General features: G+C 42.2%; 1 protein-coding gene across 2 annotated transcripts in view; it reads left to right on the forward strand.

Annotated features, from left to right (window-relative positions):
• ARHGAP6 (Rho GTPase activating protein 6) overlaps positions 1-18,921 on the forward strand; it is a 340,043-nt gene that overhangs the window by 75,770 nt on the left and 245,352 nt on the right. The window lies entirely within an intron of this gene.

Consider the following 18,921-nt stretch of genomic DNA (forward strand, 5'->3'; position numbering starts at 1 on the left):
TTTGTTCTTAAAATGCCCTTTCTGGTTTGGTAGAGAAAAATGCATATTCGTCTTCTGGGAATTCAAATTCATTTCTTGGGTGACCCTGGCGCTGAGAGGGACAGTTGGGGTTCATAAAGGGACAGCTGGGGTTCATAGGTGTTTGGTGCCAGTTGAGGTGACCTTGGCTGTCCCACCTGTTGGCAGTCCAGCACAGGGCCTGTGTCACTCTGCTAGCTCCCCGGGAAGTCTCACGTATCCTAAAGTGCATTTGAAGTGGCACTAGATGGTTATGCATAGGCCCTTGGGTCCCTCCCAAAATGTATGCACGCTCCCCGATGAGCTCAGTGTTTCAGTGCCGCTGATTCCTCTGAGATCACCCTGTTACTACGGAAGAAGATTAAAGTAAGGTAGGATTATTCTAGAAAATTTAGGTTCTTGATTACAAAAGCAGAAGCACGCTCACTGCACAAGAAAACAGAATTCAGTTCTGGATGATATTTGACTGTAAAGCTCATCAGCAGTTGCTCTGATGCTCAGCTGGCATAGAGGACTGCCTCATCCAATCTCAGAGACCTTTGTGAAACTGTCATGTCTCCATTTGTTTGGTACAGATGGAGATCCCAGCTGCTCTCCAGAGACACTGTACTCTTCTCTTAATCAGGATGGTACTTCTTATCACACCACTTTTCCTGCCTCCTTCCTGCCCTGCTCCCTCCGGATTCATGTCATCGTCTGTTCCCTGTTGCTTGGAGCTGGCTTCCAAAGCCACTAGATGAGGACAGCTTCTAGGGTTTTGGTCTAAAGTGAAGATGGCAGAAGAGAGAACACTAATGAAAAACTGCCTTTTTTGTGACATTTCCTGCTTTCAAGAGTTCCTGCTTTAGACTGTACTATTTAGTATCCTTCTAAAGCTGCAAAAAAAAAAGCTTTGAATTGCTCGTATTGAAGTTAGCGATACATGTGCGTGCAAGGGCAAAGAGGGCTTTTGCAGGTTGAGGGCTTCCCCAAAGCAAGCATGTATGTTCAGGAACACCCATGCAACAGCTGCCTGTCCCATCAAGACAGGGGGTGGCGAGACTCCTCAGAGCCGCACAGAAACGTGGGTGGGCGTGCAGAAAGCACACTGCCAGCTTCCGTGTGCTTTGGCAGGAGCCGTGTGCCCTGAATCAGGTCCAGCGGGTGGGGGACGGCCCCTCGGGTTGACCCCGGAGGGCGAGTGGTTGGTCCTGCAGGGTGGATGGTTGGACCTCTCCCCCTGGCGTGGGGGGATGTGCCCCCAGTCTCCAGCCTGGCCCCCAACAGCATTGTCCCGCTGGACACAGCGGGATTTTAGCCACAAAGAACGTTTTTTGTCTGGTAGGGGGAATGCTTGCAAGAAGGGTGGATCAAAGGACCTTAGTAGCTCCAGATGAATTGCCACACACCTCGTTAATCAGCTAATAAAATGCGATGAATATCCTACACTTGGAAAGCCAAGTGAGAGGCCTCACAGTCCCTTATAGCGTGAATTTCCCACATTGTCCTCACTTAACCTCGCTGTGCTGCGGCTTTTCTTTTTTTTTTTTTAATGACATTATTTATAGAGTGAATATTAGTGCAATCCTTTCTTCTTCAGCAGTTGGTAGCATCCTCAGAAACAACAATCAAGTGCAAATCAAAAAACAGAGACCAATATATTTTTGGAGTTTATTTTACAAACCTATTTGTAATGGCTAGAGAAGAAAACACAATTAATAAGGAAGCAGGGAGTGGAAGCTGTGTTCTTTTATCTGAATATTTGTTTTGGCAGTGATTTGGAGTTCTCTGAAACACTGGCTTAATTGTCTCTCAAGTTTGCCAACTGTAATTTTCTCTCCTATTATTAGAAATAAGGGCATTTTTGGTTCACTCAAAGAGATTTATTTTCATAGCAAATGCATTATATGTATCCTGTTAATGTAAAAATCTAACTTTTTGTTAACATATTGCATTTAAGTTTATTTTATGGACCCAAGCTCTGAAATTTAACTCTAAGGAGCATTAATGCATCCTGAATCAGACCACGTGTGAGGGGCTGCTTCCTGCCAAGTGATCCCCTCTGCGGACCCACACACAGCCCCATCAGCATGTAGGGCCTTAGGGGAAGGAAGCATAGTCAGACCCTTCTGACCACGAGCGTTTTTTTCTGGTGGAGCAAAAGCTACCTGTCCTACATGGGTAACCACTGTATCCATTGATAAGGTCCTGGCTCAAAGTGTGCAAGGGCTTGGGCTTAAGTTCTTAGCAGCCCCGTGTTGTGCATTAGACTTTTAGAAGTGAAATCTAAAAGCAAGGAAGGAAAGCATTTTCTTTACTTTTGATATGGAACCAATAGCATTTTTTTTTTCATATTTTCTCTGAAGTAGCTGATAGAACTTTTCCCATAATGGTAGATTCACATTACTCCTGATATTAAGACTACAACCAATTAAGACTAAACTACCAGCTATTGCATGAGTAGTGCTAAAATTATGTATGTTGGCAAGATGATTGCCTTTGCAGAAAGATTTTCTGTGAGCAGTAACTCTGCTGATGATGTTACATGTAGAACGTGAAATAAGAAATCTGCAACGCCTGCCAGAGGACAACTTTGCTGTACAGTTTGGACTCTCAGGAAGCTGAAGGAGTCATTGGCAAACTTTGCAAAGTATTTATGTTTGTGTACGAGTATTAACAAATGAACAAAGAAAGTAACATCTATGTGTGTTTTATCCAGTCTTTTTTGAGATCCTTCAAAGGAGAAGGCTTACTCTGTTCCTCAAGACCTGTTCTGCTTTTGACTGCCATGCTGCAGTGTACGGGAGGGCTGTTTCTTATAAATGTTCTTTATCCATCAGAAAACACTCAATTTTGTAATGGGGTAGAGAATCCAGTCTTTAAAAAACATCTTTCAACTTATACTGTTTGTTTTTCTGGCAATTCCCTATGACCATTTTGCTTTAATAATTTCAACATGTTCCCTTTTCTTTTTCATTCCATCTTTTCCTGTACCATTACCTGCTTAGAAGCAAAATTCAAGCCCTCCTTAGTGGGTTTTTTTTCCACATAGAGGCATGTGCAAGACTGAAGTTAGAGTAACTGGCATCTTTTGCAAGACTAGCCTTCTCCCTAAAAACAGGGTATGAATCAAATTAGCATTTAGCAATTTTTGTCATGATCTGGTTGGTATAAGTTTCAAACAACTCTTTGTAATGAGATTTCTGTATTTACAGTCATCTTGCTAAATGAAAATTTTCCTGGGGACTTTGTAATTGTACGCTTTGCCACATTAAATGCTCTTCCTTAATAGCAAAGCACAAATTTTGTGAAACTCCAGTGAATTTTTGTAGTATATATCAGTAATGTAGTAAGGAAAGAGAAATAAATTACAGGAGCATTATAGCTTTTAAATATTGCATTTACAGTCCAGAAAAGCAATTAAAACTTAATGAAACAATGAGTTTGGGAGTGTTGCAATGGACAGGTTGGGTGTCAGTTGCATAATCATATTACTGCTGCTTAGTAGTGTACTGTATTTTAGTAAAGAAGCTGTTTGTAATAGGCTGTGCACATGTTCCTCGCCCATGGCAAATACTGAGTAATTCAATTTAGTTTAGATTGCAGTGAAAGTACGATAATTTAAGTCGTATTACTTTGCATTTATCTGGGTCTAAGCATATGTATGAAGAGGTTACTGCACATCAGCTGACACACAGTAACTGCTTAACTCTTGTAATGAACCCTTGATTCTGCCTAGGAAGGGAATCCCTAAAAAAAAAATTCAAAAACTTTAACTACGTTAAATTTCTTGGTCATTTTGTTTCATCTTAGCAAGGAGTAGAATACCTTACATTTAACCTGAAAATGGGTTTTATGGAGTTTAACATTCTCTGTGGTAGATCCACGTAAACCATCAAAAATGTGCTTTTCAGTTTATAGAGGGTATTGAAGCCAGCCATTCCAACTTTTCATTAAGAACAGAGTTAAACATTTTTTATTAAAAAAAAAAAAAGTGGTTTCTGTCATCCTGAAACTATTTGGAAATTTGGGATGATTGGCTGAATAGGTTTGGATGGAAAAAGGTTTCAGGCTAAAGTGGTAATTCTTCTGCTTTTACCAATTACTCTGTGATTGGAAGATGATAATGAAGAATGGGTTCAAGGCCAAAAGGACTTGAAGCCACATCAATCATCTCTTAAGAGAGTAATGTGATCTGCAAAATAAAGGCTATTTGGGGGTATATTACTCCTTGTCTCTCCTTTTGATCCTGTTCCTTTTAAACAATAAAATAAAAGACTTAGATATTTGGTGAGCCCCAGGAATAAAGGGTGAGAGTGCCAACACGCTGGTGGTTAGGGCACTTGCCCTGGATCCAGACCTGACCCAGATGGTTATTTATGTACTTACAACAGCTTGTAACTTACAGCAGCTTAGCACCTTGCCACCACCACAGCTGCTGCCCTCTCTTTCCTGTGCTGTTAGAGAACACGCCCAGGGAACAGCCATTTCAGTGCAAATTTTAATATTTTCTTTGACTTGCAGTAAAACTATGGGATGCTTTCCTTTTTAACTTCAATGAGAAAAGTTTGACATTTTGGGGTTTTTTTAAATCAGCCTAAATTTTATTTTCCTCAAGTAAAAAAGACAAGCAAGCAGGTACTCACACGGTTGCAATTCAGATCCATTTTGCCACCAAGTGTCCCCAGGTGGGTCCAGTTCTCTGTAGCTTTGACCTACATGAGGTCATCTCTTTCATCGGAAATGTACGGTGATCTTGCCATTCTTGTACGACACCGCTTGCTGCTCGCTCTGGATGGGCAGACCACCTAAGCTGCAAAGCGGGATGGGTACCCTGTGCAGCAAATCTAGTATTGCCACAGGCTTTTGAAACTTAACTGTGAAAGTAAATTCTAGAGGGTTAGAGGAATAGAGCGGAAATGTTGATGGCCATATGGACGTTCTGCTTTGTGTCCATTTAACACCTCTGCTGCACAGCGTCTCCTTGTTTGCACAGTTAGTCTGGCTAGTAAGAGACTGAACCCACTGCCACGATCGCATCTTTGCGTGTGGTTGGAGAGATCTCTGACAGACCTTGACTTTTAACTTATCTGAAAAAAAGTATAATGAACTCATTTACTGGAAGCTACAAAACTTGATATGAGAGGTAGGGAGCAAGTTTTCAGTGAGGATGTACATGGTTTAATGTCCTATGAAAGGATATACTGGGATGCCTGTAACTTGACGCATTTAAAGCAGGGTTGGCTTTCCAGCTGCCAGAAGTTTGAAGTGTGCCTTCTGTAGCACTACTTTTCTTTCAACTGGTATGAAAAGTTAAAAATTCAATATTTCAAGAGAAAATATGCTTTTAGCTGTGTTTTATTTTGATAAAATTAAACCATTTTGATACAGGCAAGTCATAATAATTTTTAAGTTTTTCCTTAATTACTGTATAATTGTGGAACATTTTTATTTATCAGATAATCTCCTTCTAATAAGCAGGCTTTCCAGTGAAAATACGTTATCTGTTCATGGGAACATGCTCCCGTAGTACCTGTAGCCCAGAAATAGGGTAGATGAACGTTAGGAACCTATTAGAATTCAAAACCTCTGATGAAAATTTTTTTTCAAATAACTTATTTTTGTAGAACTAAGTTTTCAAAGTATGAGTTCCAGAAGGATAAAATGGTTTTCATTGTTCAGTGTTGGTATATGGCATTAAAAGAATGCATGACATTTTAAAGAGAACAACAGGTTCCTTTTAAAAATAGTATTTAATTCAGGAATAACACTGTCCAGTGAAAGATCACGAGAACAGTAGCAAAGCGCATACTAATGCTGACTTGAATTTATAGACTGCATATTTTATCCTCCTTCCTAATGAACATGGAACAGACTGAGAAGAGATGCTGGTTATATTTTATATTTTGTAGACTCTGAGATTACAAGCCACTGTAGAAAATACTGGGGTTTTTTTTTTTTAAAAAAATCCCACTAAAATCAGGGGATATTTGTAGCATAAGGCAACCTGCAGTAACCTGTACCCATGCCTGTCATCAGCATGAAGTGTGGCTTTCTGAATACCAAAGAGGACTTTAAAAAGAGCTCTTGGAGAAAGCTACCCTCCTGCTTGCTTCTTTGGTTCCCCATCCTGTGGGGAAGGCAAAGCCCCCCGCAGTTCAGTCAGGGGTGGTCGCAACCTGGGAAGCAAAAGAGAAATCTGTAAATGTCTGTCAAAACTCAAACATTTTGAAAAAAAAAAAAAAATTAAATGCGTCTTAAAGTCTTGCTCAATTTAGAAACATCACATTTTCCCTGGCCTATGTGGCATTTGAACTGCCTTTAGTTTTGCCTTTTATTGGAGAAAAAGTGACACTGCTGCTTACCATGTCTCAGCCAGAAGGCTGTTTTGTGTGGTGGGAGGGAAAAGGTCACCATGTCCAGCCATCCTCGTGGTCTCAGGTGTCCCCTTGGAGGGCAGTGTGGCGTCAGGGACCCTCACTGTTACTGAGAACCTTCTGCTGAATGCTGCAGGGCACTGGGACAAGTTCTTAAGAAAAAGGAGGCATTTTTCAAGAAAAATGAGAATTTTCTGAGCTTTTCCATTTAGAAAACCTAAACTTTTGGGCTAATGCAATTTGTCTTTTGGATTTGTTTTTTTCCCATGTGGCATGAATTCAACTACTCCTGTTCTGGAGATTGCAACCCGGTGCCAGTAGAGATGCCGTTTTCCAGCTTTCCAGCAACTCTAGCTGCAAGAGTTCATGGGTTTTTTTCTTCTTTCTCTGCAGACTGGTGTAGCAATGACAGCAAGGAAGAGCTCTGACCCTGTCAGTTTGGGGAAGGTAATTTTGGCAGGGTTGCAGAGCACCAAGGTGCTGCGTGCTCTGTCCCAAGCTGCCTCCCTGGTGAGCGGCATTCAAGTAGATACATTCTGCAGGGGAAGCAAATTGCTCTATTAATAGTAGGATGCCCACAAAAAAATCCCTTAGAGTGCATCAGCGACCACATCCAGCGCGATCCTAGAAAGCTAGAAAGCAAGGCAGTGACAAGTTTAAGTGGGATGAAAAACAGAGGCGCAGCTCGGCTTTAACCTGGAAGAGACCACTGCAGCAGGCTGACAGTGTGCTCTTGCGGAAGGTGTCATTCCCCTTTTTTCTTTCTGTTTATATCTTGCATATTTTGTGTTTTGATTCCTGTAAATGCCACTGTGAAAGCCCAGTGCTAAGACCTCATGTCTTATTAAAGAGGCGCCAGCCTTTGAGATGGCAAAAAGCTTGTGTGACAGAGAAGGGGAGGAAAAGCGGACCATGGTGAGGGTGGGAGAATCTCCTAGTATATATTTGGGACCTGAAGAAAAAAAAGCACAGGCGACATGTCTGGCAGAAGCCACTGCAGCTGTGGTGCCCTTCTGCCCTCAACACCAACCCTCCAGCTGGAAATGACACCCACCATGAAATGCATCTCGGCGCAGGCAAACCTAGGACTTCCCTCTTCAGGCATTTCTGTGCAGAAGACGCTGCATCTGCTGCTGTCCCAGATGTGGACACAGCTCTCGCTGCTGGCGGCGATGGGTGCAGGAGACGCCGTCCCGCACCGGGCAAGCCCTGTGAACACTCAGCCCTGCTGCAGCTGCGAACACTGCCAGCCCGGCCTCGCCGCCCTGCGAGGTGCCTCCACCATGAGGCCAGGTCTGGGAGCAATTACATGATTTTGCTGAGTGTTTAAAGCAGTTAAAAATAAACACACTGGGGAAAAAAATAAATACATTTGCAAAAGACCACAATTACAAAGACATTCCCACTCCTCCTTGCTTTCCTGTTTAAGTATTGATAGGTTATCTATTTGGGGGCGTGGAAGAAGAGCAAGAGTGAGGAGCGAACAAAGCAAATTACTCCTGAGTTCAAGACTTAGAAGAAATTCTTTCTCATACTGTCTTTCTTTCTCATACTGGCCTGCCAGTACCTGAAGGGGCCTACAGGAAAGCTGGAGAGGGACTGTTTATCAGGGAGTGTAGTGACAGGACAAGGGGTAATGGGTTTAAGCTGAAGGAGGGTCGATTTAGATTAGATATTAGGAAGAAATTCTTTACTGTGAGGGTGGTGAGGCACTGGAACAGGTTGCCCAGAGAGGCTGTGGATGCCCCCTCCCTGGAAGTGTTCAAGGCCAGGCTGGATGGGGCTTTGGGCAACGTGGTCTAGTGGAGGGTGTCCCTGCCCATGGCAGGGGGGTTGGAACTAGATCATCTTTGAGGTCCCTTCCAACCCAAACCACTCTGTGATTCTGTGATTCTATGATTCTATGATTCTATGATTGTTCTCATAGTGTCTTTCCTCCCAGAAAAACACCAGGACTGTAAAAAAGAGGTGTTGTCAACAGGAACTACATTTTGTAAAAGGGACATGGAGCAGAGCAAGGCAAATTACTTGCAACATATTTTTGATCAGACAGTGTTTCTGCTTTTGCAAAATGTCTGCAGAGTTGAAGCTTTTGGTTTTAGTTTTTAGAAAGGAGTTTCTTACTGGCCTCATGCATGGTTTTGCCTTTATTTCAGTGTTGCTTTATTTTGTTCCCACATTCTGGTGAAAAATATTGAGATGCATGTAACTTTTTTTTTTAAATCTCATACTAGTCTTGCGGCATGGTGAAAGCTGCCTTGGGTTAGTCCAGTGGGTTGCTGAGCTTCTTCAGCATAATCAGGATGAATGGTGGATACCTTTTGGTCTCCCTGTCTTCTTGGCAGACAACTACAAAGTTGAGTGAGAAAAATTCAGTTGCTAACGTTACTGCAGGGAGTAGGAAGCTGGGTTTGGTGGGCAGCGTGTTTTAGTTTTGTTGTTTTTTTTTTTTACTATGGCCCAATGCTGCATCCACACCACAGAGGCTCACATAAACACAGTCTCGTTAGCTGCCGCTGCCGCCGTGGTGTTTGGCAGTGTGGCATTCAGCGGTGTTGTGGTGGGTGGTGGTGGCTCTCGAGTGCACGGTGAGATGGGTTTACAAGTAGTTCCGAGTCCCACAGCGGTCTGCCCTTCTTTCACCATCAGGCCTGGTGATGCTCTGAGCGTTTGCTGTGGTTTTGGTTGGAGAGCAGTAAATTATTCCCTGGCATGCCTTAGCAGGCGTAGCTACTACCTCTGCCTTGCACATCATGACTGCGACTTGCTCAGCTGGGTCTCCTGTTGCCTCTGCGCACCAGGGCTGGAGCCAGGCTGCCGGCAGCGCGTCCCCTCATGGACACACAGAGCCACCCTCTCCCCAGTCACACTGGTCTGACAGCGAATCTCAGCACCACCCATCCTTCAGCTTGCTGTTGCCATCGCTGGTCCACTTGGGTTGTGCTGCTTAAGTTTTATCTGGTAAACTTAGGACTTTTACATTTTGCTCTGTAGCTGGCAGAAGAAAAGCCAGGGCAGGGTCTCTGGAGAGTGTTGAGGGGACAATTCACAGCACTGTAGAGATTGCTAAAGTATATTGAAATACAGTCCATGGAAAGTGGAGTCCGTGGAAATTCTAGTCCATGGCAAGTGGGTGAATTTTGTCTTGAGCAAAAAGCCCAAGTCTCCCGTAGAGGCAGGACTGAGGTGCCTCAGGTGGACCTTCAATGTGCAGTCTGACCTCCCTGCAATAAACCCACGGGGACGCAGTGTCAGGGAGGTGGTCACTCCAGTAGGATTTTGGAACTTGCTGCAGCAAAATAATGAGGAAACATTGTCTTTGACTCGAGCAGCAGCAGCACAGAGGATTTTAGGGAGGTTACCTCACCTTGATCAATATCTGAAGGATTTCTGTATATTGTGAAGTATACATATCTAATGCATATTATATTGTTATAAAGATATTAAATAATACGTTTGCCAAATATTGAATGCATTGAGAAAAGGGGCTGAATCCACCTTGTATGCTGTAATAATGCTCATTAAAAGTGAAAAAATATGCTCTTGCTGGCACTGTTGTAAATGCAGGCTAGCTATAACAATTTGTCACAGTTACATAAAATTTAGATGGCTTGTGTTTTATGTCACATTTGTGTGCAATTCTTACTAAAATCATACCCCACCTTCTTATGCTCTATGTACTTTCCTTCATTTGTGGCTATAGCAGTATGTCCCATGCAGGAAAACAAAAAAAAATCATCTTACTTTGCAATGTTTCATGCATTAAGCTTCAGCCTTTTTTCTCCCCACAAGCTCTTGGTACCCAAGGTGAGTCATTTGATTTTACTTTATTACATCTGTGGGTTTTTTTTCTTATCTCCCATTTTTGGATCTCATCAACACTAATGGTGAACAGGAGGATAAACTGGATTTGTTAGCTTATTAGTGCTTATAAATTTCAAACTGACTATTATGAACTTTCTGAAGCAGACAATAAAATATTTCTCATGTGCATTGCATTTTAATAAGAGGAGGAAAGAAGGATGAGCTTGACTTTAGCTGTCATGTATTGCTGAATGCTTTGTTTCAGCTGCTTGCAACTGCAGTGGCCCTTTTGTTTAACTCTATAGTAACTGTAAAATGCTGTGATTGGTGTGGTATTGGGCTTTTTTTCCATAAAACAGGAGGAGCCTGGTTTAGAAGCATATAACATAGACCTTTGGGATTCCATTTTCATTAGAATGCTGAATGGTCCTAGATTTACATCTCTCTGCATATTGCAATTATTTCTTTTAATGACTCTTTTGCATTGAAGAAAAATAATGGAAATCTTCCAGTACTGTTAAAATGTTTCTAATCTTCCTTAATTTGTAGGAAGATAGCAGCAGAAATCAGTGAAGGGCGAGAGGAAAAAAAAGGAGCATCCAGATAAGCTTTGCTGGCTAAAGAAATGCATAAAAAGGTAGAAGTTTTCACCACCCAGACACAGAAAAGATCAGAGGACACTCATTCTTGGTAATGGGAGTGTAGCACACCAGTAATAGTAATTTCTGGTCTTCCAAAAGTAACTGAAGTCAAGCAGGTTTGCTTGGAAGTTATAGATATTTAGGATCTGCAATTTAAGAAGTGTGCTTTTTCATTATAGGGGATTCATACTGCAAACAGTACACTGAAAATGGGGACTGTCTTTTCACTTGATATTTGTTTAATGCTGCTCAGGTTTTATTTTATTTATTTTAAGTTATTGCGGGGGGATGGGGGGAAGAGATTTGTCGTCTTTGACCTCAGAGCTTTTACCCTTTGGTGCTGCCATCCTGCAGAGGTCACTCTCCACTGAGGACAGGCTGATGTTAGTTCCTCCCTTAATTCTTAGGCTCTTTTACGAGTCCTGAATATTTAAATACAGGCCTTTTCAATCAGCTTGAAACCAAATAATCACATGCTTGATAGGACAAATTTCGAGGAGAGGGAAGCTAGAAAGTGAAGGTTAGTTATGACTGCTCGGGGATATTCACAGCAACCCCCCTTCTGTGCAGATGGAGAACTAGATGGAGAACAGAAAGTATTTCATGGAAATGTTTGCAGAAAAAAACATGTCACATTTTGAAGCTGCATTAACTCTGTGATTTGAACATTTTTAACCAATTCCACAGAGGATATGCTGAAAACTGCTGTCACCAACAGCCTGGTTTTATGCCTTGCATCCTCAGGATTTCGCCCAGCAGCTGCGTGCAGCTCTCTTTCCAATAACAGCCTCATTTTTTGTTCCCAGTGGAGTTTAATATCACTCTGTCTCCAGCAGTGAATGGTGATTATTTTTATTTTTTTTTAAGAGCTGGTTAATCCTAAGTATAAGTGTAAAGCTACCTCACGGGTAAAGAAAGGTAGCAGTATCTGGTGTTTGTACAGCTGAAGCAGGGCAGAGCCAAAGGCGAAGCTGCATGCCTACGTCAGAAGCGACGAACACATGGATGCTAGATTCAGCCTCTCCTTACTCTTGCCTGCACTGCCATAAGGAAGGTAAAAAGAAGGGCAGCAGGGAGAGGGTTGCTTGGGAGGGCTCAAAGTGTGTGACGTGCTCATGATTTCTCCAGCAGTGGCCTGCTGGAAGGGTCTGCCTGGGTGTGTGGCACAGATGACGGAGCTGGTTTGGGTCAGTATTTCTTCATGTACTATTTCGTTTGCCAGTCTCAGCAGGGAGGACTCCTCCTGCGAGTGCTTCCCCAAGGACTGCTTGAGGGAAGAGAGTGGGGAAAAGTTTACCTGCCTTCCAAAATTCAGTACCATAGGTGTAAAATATTTGTTTTGTCTCTTGCATTTTATATTTTGGGGTTCAACTGGATTTCATGGATACTCCTTAATTTTAAGTTCATTAGATGACATGCTCCTTAATCATCTCTCCTGTCTCTGGTCTCTTCCCTTTTCAAACCTTTAGTGTTAGAAATTCCTAAAATATCATCAAAGTATTATTTTTGGGTTCTTTCATGTTATCAAGGTTTTGGTCAGTGAGACTAAGTAGTCATTTGATTGAATCAAATTCATCATTCCCTGAGTAAGTTACTAAGAGTGACCATGCTAAATTTATTATGCAAGATCCACAGCTTGAAATTAGGAACTAGCAAGAACATGATGCAAAAATGCTGATCCTCCCAAGGAGATGCCGATGTTACATTTTACTATTCTGCTTCCTTTTTTCCTGTCATGTGACAAACCCTGTTTGTCCTGAGCTTCAAATCCTTTCTAGTGTCCAACAGAAACTTAAAGATGTTGATTTGTTTGGCTTCTCAGGCCCTTTTTAGGAAAACAAAATATTTGGACCCGGGCATCAGATAAGCACTGACACTGTATTTTGAAAACACTGTATATTCAGAATTGGGTAACAGGGTAATTCTAAGACCTGTGGTAGGATGAGGGCGATAAGAACTTTTTTTTTTTAAAATGGCATCTGTTAATTTTTTCTTTAACTACTTGCAATTGTAAGGACAATCATGTCTCGTGCTTGTCTTAAATTTCGAATAGCTCTCACTGCTGTCCAGAGAGCTGGTGATGCATCGTGGTTTTCTGGACTGTAGCAGGATAGGTACTGGCATTTTCACAGCTGAACTGAACTGCCTTGTGATGAGTTGTAGCAGCGTAAGGAAGAAGGCAGGCTGCAGAGCTTGTCTCATCGCCAGGGTTTTTTGTTTATTTTTTGTTATGATTAAATGCCCGTAGAAACAAGCCAGTGATTGAATCCAGCCCTTAATTTGAAAGGGACGAAATGGAATGGGGAGTAGGGAATGTCACACCTGAATCCCTTAATCACTAAAAATCAAAGCTTTTGAGGGTGTCCCTTGCAGAACTTTTTCTCCTCTCTGGAGGCCTGTGTCTTTAAGTTAAGGCTGTAGGGAGATGTTTCAGAGTAACCTGCTTGGAGGGTTGGAGCAAAGTCTTTTGTTTCCATGGAAGAGGGCAGAGTGTTCTGCCACATGGGAGAAGAGAGCCAATACTTGAGCTTTTGGTGGGAATAAAGTGCTAATTTTAGCACTGCCAAGCCAAAACGGTGCTGCTCTAATGTCAGGCTGGATGCAGCCACTGTGGTGGTGCATCTGCTGCTCCGGTTCCAGCTGGATCTATTGGCTTCACTGTGGGAACAGCCATACAAATCTGTCCCTCCGAAAACAGCTCATCCCTGGGACTCACTCTGCAGCATCATCTGTTGCTACCTTTCTCGTCCCAAGCCCTTCTTTTTTGTCTTCTTGGCATAGGTGAGTAGAGATTCATCGAGTCTAACTCTAGATGCTTGCAATGTAGATGTCTACGTGAGAGTTATCCACCCTGGTGTCTCTTTGCAGTCAGTCCAACAGAGAGAAGCATCACTATATATGCCTGTTGAAGGATGAGATGAGTAGTACCCTGGAAGTGCCACCTTTGCTTATAAAAAGCATCTAGATGAACAGCTCAGATTTGCTAGCTTGAATCTTACCCATGTGTCAGTCCCCTGATGAGGACTTCTTAAAAATGGCAATTAATCCAAATGAATGGTTTGGTTTTGGCTTTTTAATCTAGAAGCATATTCCAGTAATACTTTATGTAAATAACACGTATTTCACATTTCGTTGTTCCTAGTACTAGAGTTTGGGAACTGGATGGAAATGAGGAAGGCCCAATGCATGAAATGTGCCGGGAAGACTCCATGCTTCCTGTCATCTCTCAGGAAGGGCTTCTTGTTGACCTATAAACTGGCCTAAGAAAACATTTCCATTTCAGGGACTGTCTTTAGATGCTTTACAGTCTAGGAAACAATTATGCTTTCCCTTCAAGCAAGTATTATGGCTCTTTTTAATTCTTTATTTCAGAAATCCTTTGTGCCTTTTTGTTGTCAGAACTGAGTGTGCACTTCTTAAATGAGATCATCTGTATAGACGCTAGCCGTGACATTTGCTAAAGACCTAATTACAGATCTGTGAGGTGTCATTTGTTTTGGCTGTCACTTACCCAACAGCCCACATCCTGCTGTCACCTGCCACAGCGTCTGCGCTTCTGGCCACAGCATGGGTTGCGCTGCCAGTGCGTTTTTCCCATGCAGGAATGTATTCTGTAGTCACAGATTTTTATATAGGGAAATGAGATATGGTGCTATCATCCTGTATCCTCTGTTTTTCTCTGGAGCTATATCCCTGGAAGCTTCAGGACATCTGGCAGGAAAGGAGTTAATGCATTGGAAAGGGATCACTGCAGACTGGGTGGGTTTGTTTCCCCCCCCTTTAATCTTTGGTATTGCATAAACCTCTCTCCTTGATTTAGAAACTTTAAACTAGTCCCCTGGCTTTGGGATAATAAAACAAACTCTTCCTGGAGAGTGGCAAAAATAAATACAGTGTGTCCCTCACTTTTGCACAGAATATGCACAGAACAGTCACTTTTCTTCAAGAAAATATCAACAAAGCCAGTCCGCAGTCTGACCAGGATTAATACTAATAATCCATTTCACCTCTGGCAGGGTCAGGTTGTGCTCTGGCCCTTGGATTTCAGCCTGGTGCTTTCAATCTTCTCCATGGTGCTCCAGAGAAACGCTGACTGGTCTTTCCTCAGACAACTGTTGTGTTACAACCTTGCTTTCATGGGGTTTTAGGGATCCCACTCCAAGGGCTGTTCTTCCAGGCTGGGTCCCATAGGAGACTGGTGCTAAGGCAAGGCAACAACATCTTTTGCCAACTTCAGGAGAAAGATGAGACCCTGAGTTCAATCTTGGCGTTTGGCAGGGGTGGTTCAGCTCCACTAGAAACAAATGTTAAATGAGCACAGAATGACAGATTGATAACACCATGACTGTGGGAACTCTCTAGGGGGGTTTCTCTGCTCCAAATTTTCTTAAAAACAACAGAAAAAGGGGTATCAGATCCTGTCCTTGCATTTTTAGGAAGCAAAAATTTGACTGGCTTAAGAGCAGCTCTTTCATCATGGTATATTTTAGTTCAGTCACTTATGAGAAGAACTTGTGTGTCATTAAACAGATATTGCTGTTAATGATGGCAGGATGCTGGCAAGAAAATTGCCAAGCATTAAATTTGTGGGCTAGATGTGATTAAATCTCCTTGATCCATTGAGAAAGTCTCATTTAGATTGCTAGTAAGTACTTTTACTCATTAGGATGGAAGTTGATCTTTTGTGTGTATGTGTGGGTGTTTTTGTTAAATTGACACCCTGAAAGGATGAGGGACACACTTGGAAATTTTCCAGGCTTAGACTCATCCTCTTCTTTTTTGCAGAGGTTATTCATGAGACTTGAAAGCACACATTTATTGTACAATCACAGTGGAAAATGATTCAAGACATCTTGCTATCACCCCTTTAACATGTTATCTTCCAGAACTTACTCTGAAGAAGCTCTGATACTAATTTTAACTCCGAGTTCTTATGACAAACAAGCTAGTGCTAAAACTGTGCTCTTTGTAGCAGCCTTCTGGTTACCCCTCATGTTTGCAGGTGAGCTATCCTGACAGTCCCTGAGTTTCTGAAACCAATGAAAATGTTTTCTCATCCAGTATTTATCACATTTTAAAATCTTGCAGCTTTATACAAAATGGGCTGACATCAAGAAACGATTGCCCAAATAAATCCTTTTTGAATATGAGATGTGTACCAAAGCACCTTTAGCTGTTGTGGTGATACTAGTTTCTCCCTGTTGTGATGGTCCTGGTGTTTTACCTCAGTGATGGACTGTGCCGGTAAGGCTCGGTTTGCACATGGCCTGTTGCGTTGGGAAGAAACCGCTGTTCAGATAGCGGACATGACAGCTCTTACCCCATTGCTGTGAGAATCAAATGCCATGCTTTGAGGGAACACGGTGTGTCTGCAAGCATCTCATCTTCCCTTTAGCCTCACCACAAGCTGGCTTTTTTCTGTTATTTTCAGAATACCTATGGGTTTTGCACATGAATAGGAAGAGTTGAAAGGAGTGCACGCTTCAGCAATCCCTATGGATGAGGTAACTCCTGGGTAAAGCAGCATCGTTGGCATTTATTGCATTCCTTCCACTCAGGGAGGAGGCAGCCACAATGGCTGGTCCTGTTTGGTGAGAGGCATCTTGTCTGCAGTCTAACATGAAACCTTGAGGTCTTGTTTTATATGCTGAAGAGACCGGGCTTTTGCTGGATGGGAGACTGCTGTTTCCTCTCAGATCAGTAAAAGACTTTGTAAGTGATTTTATCTGTAGGCAAATGTAGCTGTAGGAGACCTACTGTCCCGGGAAGAAGTTGTAGCACTGTATCCTCTACTCAGTGGAGGCTGGTGGGAACATAAAATACCTGTAATCCACAAGCCTGTATTTTTTCAGACTTCAGTTTCTGGTGCTGATCAGTGAGACATTTTACCTGTTCTTTCTGAACTGCCTAAAAGTCTTTTTGGTTATTCACAACTAACTTCTAAGGGCAACTACATAGTAAAAGATGAATGCAGTAAGACATGAATATGTGCTGTATAGACTAGAGATAGTAAATATTAGGCATTTAAGAAGAAAACTTTCAGTGATGCAGGTCAAAAGGCACGATAAGGGGGCTTACTGTATCTATCCTGCAGATAACATCTAGCGGTACTAGCTTAATTTAGAAAAGTGCAAAGAGGAAAATCTTGCTTTGAAAGAGCTGCAAAATCCATCTATATAAAATGATGACAAGAACTGGCCTCTGAGTAGGAAATGAACATTTTCTTGAAACAGAGATACGTTGTAAGATAAAAGCTTCACAAAAGGGTCATTTCATACTGAAGAGTCACAGATGCCTGGGGTATTTTTCTGTGTTTTGATATCTGTTTCACAAAATGACAAAAGGAAAGAGTTGATATAAAGGCAAGACTGTGTATGTATAGAGTCCTTTATTTCTTGAAAATCATCACTGGTAGATAATTTCTAAAAATTGTCTACAAGCTACTGAAATGCTACATCAGTTCAACAAAAAAGCCCGAGAAAAGAAAGCCGATTCTTAAAAAAATCAGTTGCAAACTCATCCCCTATAGTGCTTGAATCCTTGAAAAATGTACTTCACTTTTAAATACGAGTATCCTAAAATGTGTATTACTGACAAAGGATCCTGCTGCTGAGGGGCAGACAATAAGTGTCATCATCCTCTAGGGCAATGCTTTGTAAATCCATAATCCCCAGCCTCTGATATTCTTTATATAATTTTTCTTCGCGTTTCATATGACTTTATGTTTGTTTTCTTTCCTACAAGCGCTTGGTTCCTGCGGCAGCTGTTGGGGGGAGTCCTTCAGAGTTTGATGCAATTTGCTTTTAATAGAGCTGTCTTACTGAACTTGGTGTGTATCTGGTAAGACACGGTCTTTGGAGAGGTCAGGCTCTGAGCAGCACAGAAGAGCAAATGTGCTGATGTGACCATTGTCACCAGGCATCTCTCCAGCTGCACTCAGTGAATTTGGGGACTGATTCATGCTGCTGTTCTCTGTCCTGACTGTGGGCTGGTGTGGGTGCTGGGTGCAGGCGATGGGAGCTGGCTGGAGATGAAGGGGTTGATATAAAGGCCAGGTCACAGAAACACTGCTTATGCCTTTGCTTGAGATTCTGCTTTTTCATGTCAATTTTTCTTACTTAGAAAATGAGGACAACATTAGCCAGAAAGGTTAGAGCAGTCAGCTGTCATCCCAAAATGAGTATTTCTGCTTTCTACTCTCTTACAGAGATACTCAGAAGTTACTCTTGGGGGAAAAAAGACATTCTGAGGGCAAAAGAACTGTTATTAGTACTAATTTCTCCTTTGCTTTTGGCATTGTGGTAGTGGGGCACTGTCTCATTTTCTGGACTGCATTTGAGCAGGGCAATAGGCAGAAAGCTGTTTGCATGGATCTTGAAGGAAAAGTGTCGGTGTATTGTCTGAGAGGTGAGGCAGAAGAGCCACTAAGTGGCATAGCAAAAAGGACACTTAGGCTTGCACAGCTTCATGGAGATGAGCCCAGGGAGAGTCTTCACTCTCCCAGTCCCTGTGCCAGAAAGTCCCTCTGGCTGGTGCTCTTCATTTGGCATTACGGGGCTGCTGGCACTCCTCATCACAGCAGATACGGGGGTAGGAACAAGTGATGTTTAGACACATTTAACAGTGATGTTTGGATATTACTACGTCTAAGAGACTCTCAGCAAATAACTAATGAACCTGTTAATGCTGGTTTATGTGTGGTTTGGTGAATAGTGATAACATTACAGAGGAACTGGAAGTGGTATTTCAAACTGAGGAGAAATGCTTGCAGAGCAGCCCACTCAATCTAGTCAAACAAAGAACTTTTTGAGGCGGTTAGAAGCCAAGTAGTGAGTTTTCTCACAAAGAATAGGAAAAAAGAACAGAAGCATCAATAAAGAAACGTTTAAAAGTCAGAAACACAGACCCATAGTAAAAAACCGTGAATCCTGCTTAGTTACCATAAAAGAAATGTGCCAATAGTAAAAGTTCTTTAGCTATTTATAAAATAAGGGATTGCATTTGCTCTTCAGAGATGGCAGAGCACAGAACCAAAATGATCAAATAAAAAATATGCTTCAGCTTTCAGTGATGCCCACTGAAGGAAAGAGGAGTAATGGAAA

The sequence above is a fragment of the Grus americana genome, chromosome 1 (assembly GCF_028858705.1).
Source record: "Grus americana isolate bGruAme1 chromosome 1, bGruAme1.mat, whole genome shotgun sequence".
Lineage (NCBI taxonomy): Eukaryota > Metazoa > Chordata > Aves > Gruiformes > Gruidae > Grus > Grus americana.